Consider the following 5,360-nt stretch of genomic DNA (forward strand, 5'->3'; position numbering starts at 1 on the left):
AAAACGTCCGTCTGTCGCCGATAACATCTCTAATTGCTCCAGATAATCATTTAATGGAGATTGCCTGTGAAGGTTCACAACTACATGCATGCTACCAAAATCGTAATTACATTCAACGATATTCTGATATACTACGAATTATAGTAAAATGGGAATAATCTTATATTGTAATCAGCATTGTAATATAAATTTTAACATCAAATTAAATTGATTTGATTGTTTCTTAGTTTATATTAAATAGAATCGGACACTACTAAACCAATTTGGAAAATTCTTCCACTGTTAGGAGCTTACACCGGATGCTATCGGCTACATTTATTAACATTTTTTTTATTCGTTGCAGACGAGGTAGCGGCCAACAGCTAGTATAAGACATGGTTCTATTTTAAAAATAAGTAATCCGAATTATTTCTAAATTATTTTCTTATTTAATAACTGATTTTTTTTAACTGTTCCAACTATGCCTAAAGCTAGTACTTGTTAACGATAATAGTGCAATATCGAATTCCAACTTATGTGTTTGGATGTCAATACTCTTAACAATACTATAGGCGCTTGTACTTAGTACTACTCTATGTACTCTACTATGGCTCTACACCCGTGAAATGCACTTTACTAGATTGATTCCTAACAATTATTCATACACATGTGTATTATTGGAATACGCAATTGATAGATCTGGTTAGAATGGGTTCAATCCAGATTTCAGACAGAACTGGACACGGTTAAGAGTAATAGGGCATCATAAAATTCTTTTAGTAGAATGTCTGCCTGTTATAAAATTTTCAACGCAAGCACTCGCTTTCCCAGTATTATTTATATTCGTCTCTCTTACCTTACCATCAACCAACGGAATTTACTCAAGATAATATAAAAATGCTTTTGTTTTCATGACCTAAATTTAAAATTATAAATCAAATTCCTTTATAAATTTAAATGGTAGTTAATCTTTATACGGACGTTAGTGGTTTATATAACTCTTTCTTGCAAGAATTTGCTCGATAACGTAAGATACTTTAAAATAAAGTAGATTGTTCTTCACTTTTACTTAACATGTTTACTAATTCACTCAGTTCTTTGATACAGACGATATGATTTCATAGGTATCAACGCATTTAACACTTTAACAGCCGTATGTGTTTCCTTTCTGTTGTCAATAACCATAGAGCTGTCTAGCGTCAAGTACTGGGTATAGTGCAAAGTTTTCTGCATAAGTATGATGGTACATTTTGTCATAAGCTGATGTATTTCTTGCAAGATTTGTAGTTTCATAATCGTACTAATTTCATTTAAAACTATAAAACAATCTTGGTACATTTTGCATTTTTTATTATTTACTCTACGGGGTTTGGAATTGTTTAGCTAAAAAATATCACGAAAAGTAATTTAAATATCTTTCAAGTTCTACCGAGTATTTTACAGAGTTCTACCTTACAAGAGACTGCCTCTGCCTCCTTATAAAAAATGGCAAAAAAGAAAAAAATTACGAGATGCAGTCTGTAGTTTACCTTGTGCTTTATCGCATTACGTGCATGTGCTCAAGTGCTTTCGCAGCAAACATTAATTCAAGTTCGAGTCTGAGCGCATGCCCGCACAGAAGGTAGAGACAACCTGACGCCGCGTGGGGTCGACGAACGCATCAACAACAAACACCCCAACAAGCCACCTATCAGCGAAGTCCAAATCAATCGATTGAAACACGCCATCTGTCACTCTTGGTGTAAAACGAATGGTCCAAATATGAACATTTAGTTTAAAGACAGAATAAACTTAAATATTATTTAGCACACGATTTTACCTTGGTTATTTTAACATAATCATGCTTTGTTTTTTCCGGAACAAAAGCCAATCAAAGGTAAAAATTACTTGCATGCGAAAAAAAATTAAAAGTTTCATGAAACATGCGTTTTCAATTTGCAGTAAAATGCATCTCCGAATTTTTTATCGGCGGACTCAGACAGAAAAGTTTTACGGCCGGAACATCACAATGCATCGTTGTACTTTCATTTTTTATGAACAAAGAACAACATAAAATGTAAAGCATAGTTGCTTTGTATTGTTCGTGAACGAAGAACCCCTTTTTTAATATATGCACCTTAATTGTACTTCGTCTTTTTTACGTCCACGTTTCTTAACCTACGTAATATTAAAAATACGAAAGCTTTTACTACTAATAATATCTATAAGCGAAAATAAAAAAAATCTATTGATAAACATAATTAATATTAAACTTAGTAACGTAACATGGAAAATTGTGAATTTCCACATATCTGAAACCATAATTTTTTGTCAAAATTATCTTCAAATAATCAAATTTTAGCGTTAACAATGAGGTGTACCTTTTGTTTAAGTCTTAAACAGACTTGATTTGGGACAATGTACATGCGTGCATTTGTAATAACTCTCCCCTCGTTAAAGCGTACCCGCGGGCGCTCCTCGCTCCGGCCATCTCTGTACCTTTATTAGCATAACACTGGGGTGTTTAGAATAATTATCTAATAGGTAGGTGTAACAAATAGAATTTGGTTTGCATAAAATTAATTTGAAACAAACACATATCAGAATACTTACAAAGTCAAAAAATCTAGATAATATAAACAAGAGTAAAGTTTAAAAACAATCTCTATTACTCACTAAGAAAATATAAGAACACACTGTTTAGTTAAACACGTATTTAACCCTTTAACCACCGGTGATTGATATTGTGGACGACAACGTGGTGATAACCTCAAATATGTATCACCAAAACTACTTCCGATATACATAAGTATTGTTATTTATTTCTCAAGATCGCATTTTTGTAGCCTATTCATAATCGTATTTCAATAATCAAGATTTCTGGTAATGTATAAAATCATCGTGTGATTAAAGGCTTGATATATATATTCAAGCCAAAATGTAATTAAAAAGATTTTTTATGGTTAGACCCTAAACGCCTGTCTATTCAAATAACCAAACATAAATAGATGCGACTTCTTACCAGATATACTAGCTGTTGTATTCAACCGTATTATGGTCGCTAAGGAAGATCCTTAGTGCAGATTTAATTAGAGAAATCTACACTAAGAAACTATCAAAAATTATATGATTGTGATTAGAAGTTAGAGAGACGAATTAAGAGTTAAACTATCAAAAAATTTTACGCTTTATCACTGCTAAGTGGGAATAAATATTATTGTTATTAAATAGAACAAAGTCCGTGGGATGATGAGAAATGTTATACAATGTTATCTAAACGTTATTAAGAAACGATCATGACAAAATCAACATGTAAACACCATTGTTGAATGGAATGACGCAAGATCACACGCACTTCTATACAAAAAGTTAAGTGATTCAGACATTCTTATACATTAGTTACCAACAACATAAAATACCACAAAATTACATATTAATTATATTTGATTACGAGGGGGTGATCATATTGCTGTGATATCAAATTGAGAGCGTCGGTGGCTCGGGGGTTAAACACTTGACTTACAATCTGCAGGTTATGGATTCGAATCCCACCATTTAATTATTTACAGTATTAAACGTATTAAACTGCCATACTCAGAGTACTCAACGGTTACACAATTCCTCCCTTAGTATGTGTTAAGTGATCACTAAGCGAGACAACAAAGAACGAAAGAAGAGCCAGCCAGCGTCCAGATAAAAAACGCGATGTAATTCTCAAAAGCCGTTTACTTAATTTAAATAGACGTTTTTTTATTGAAGATTGTTCTATTTGACCTTGTCTTGAGTATTAAGTTGGATAAGCACGACATTACCAAATAACATTGTTATCTATGTAGAGTCAAAGGAACCGGCTTGTATAATTTATTCGCACTTTACGCTCATTACAAACACAAAATGCTCAGACATGTTAATGTATGACCTCGTGTCAAGCGCTACAAACTTAGACACGACGCACTTAGCTCTTCCAGTGCAAAATTATCTAACGCGTTGTTTTTTTTTTTAAAAAAGCACGATGTACAAACTTATTATCATAAAACGGACAAGCTATAAACATATTATAGATGATTTCTTTAGTGTTCATTCACGGTATTTGAAATCTTATAGTATTAAAAAGAAAGTTGAACATCTAATAATTTATTTTAAAATCATTATAAATATTGTACTCTGTTGCATGTGTAATAGTAGTAACGCCTACCAACTTTAGTAACTTAATAAGCTCAAGGCGAAGTATCGATTGCCCTTGCTATCACTGCCCACCTCGATTATTGTAAAAGATGTCAAATATGAAGACATTTTTTTAATTTAATTGTTATTATCTATAAATTCAAAATTATACGAATTAAATATATTTAAACGACGTTATAAGAAAATTGTTAAGTTTTATAGGAAAGTTAAATTATAAATAGTTTCTTAATTATGAGAACCATAAGTAAATATAAGTATAAGTGAAAGTTACTCTAAGCAAAATAATTTGTATTAAAAATAGAAAGATTCTAGATTTTACCATTTAATTATTTCAATCTCTGACCGTGGGTTTCTGACGCCAAAAAACCCCGATTAACATGTACACAGCAGTTATGACGATATGATTTATAAAGATATTTTAATCTCAGAAACCAACGGTAAAAGATACAAATAGTACAATTACTAGGAACGGTGACCACAGAAGCCATAAAAATATCGTATCGTACTAATTTAGTGACATACTTAAAGAAGGCTATAACTATTTGCTATCAATTGTGACATATGAATGCAACATAATACTTAACTAAGTATATTTTTACTAAAAATAACTATATCTAATTTAATTTAATAAATGCTGCTGTTAATCTATTACCAATATAATCAAAAACAAGATAAAATAATCAGCTATTGGATCACGTGATCTCGTAATAATAAAATCAATAGTGTAACTATAGCAAAAAATACAAGTATTAAGTTGCAATCTTTGTTTTTTTGTCTAATGACACCAACAAGCGGTCAGCAATAAATGTTATGCACCGTTAGTTGTCATTACGTGTGTTTTTCTGTACTTGAGTTACATTGAAATCGGAAAAAAAACAATTTTTTAATAGATAGATACAGACAGCCTGTGTGTCGTTAAAAAAAACAATCATCAAAGGTAACAAGACAATGCTTACGTTTTCATTTTCTCGCGACGAAAATCACTATAGAAGAAGTCCCATTGTGTCCACACTACAACCGGATTACAAGCCGTCACTCTCTACAAAAAGTATTTACTCAATCTCTATCAAGAAGCCACTAATAACAGACAATGTATACTGGCAACTAACAGTCAATAAAATAATAAAAATAAATTCTCGTTCGTGTATCGAAGCGGCGCAAACGCGTGATCAAGGCTAAAGCCAGACGCCAACTCGCGTCCGCGTACACAGCGACGC

At 32.0% G+C, this 5,360-nt stretch overlaps 1 protein-coding gene across 5 annotated transcripts in view; it reads right to left on the reverse strand.

Annotated features, from left to right (window-relative positions):
* Nucleotides 1–5,360, reverse strand: part of LOC106123437 (uncharacterized) — a 40,794-nt gene extending 35,434 nt beyond the window's left edge. For all 5 annotated transcript variants that reach the window (XM_013319761.1, XM_013319763.1, XM_013319766.1 and 2 more), the window contains exon 1: nt 5,100–5,360. The gene's annotated coding sequence lies outside the window, so the exon portion shown is untranslated. The remainder of the gene's footprint in view (nt 1–5,099) is intronic.

The sequence above is a fragment of the Papilio xuthus genome, unplaced genomic scaffold, assembly GCF_000836235.2.
Source record: "Papilio xuthus unplaced genomic scaffold, Pxut_1.1 DF826115.1, whole genome shotgun sequence".
Lineage (NCBI taxonomy): Eukaryota > Metazoa > Arthropoda > Insecta > Lepidoptera > Papilionidae > Papilio > Papilio xuthus.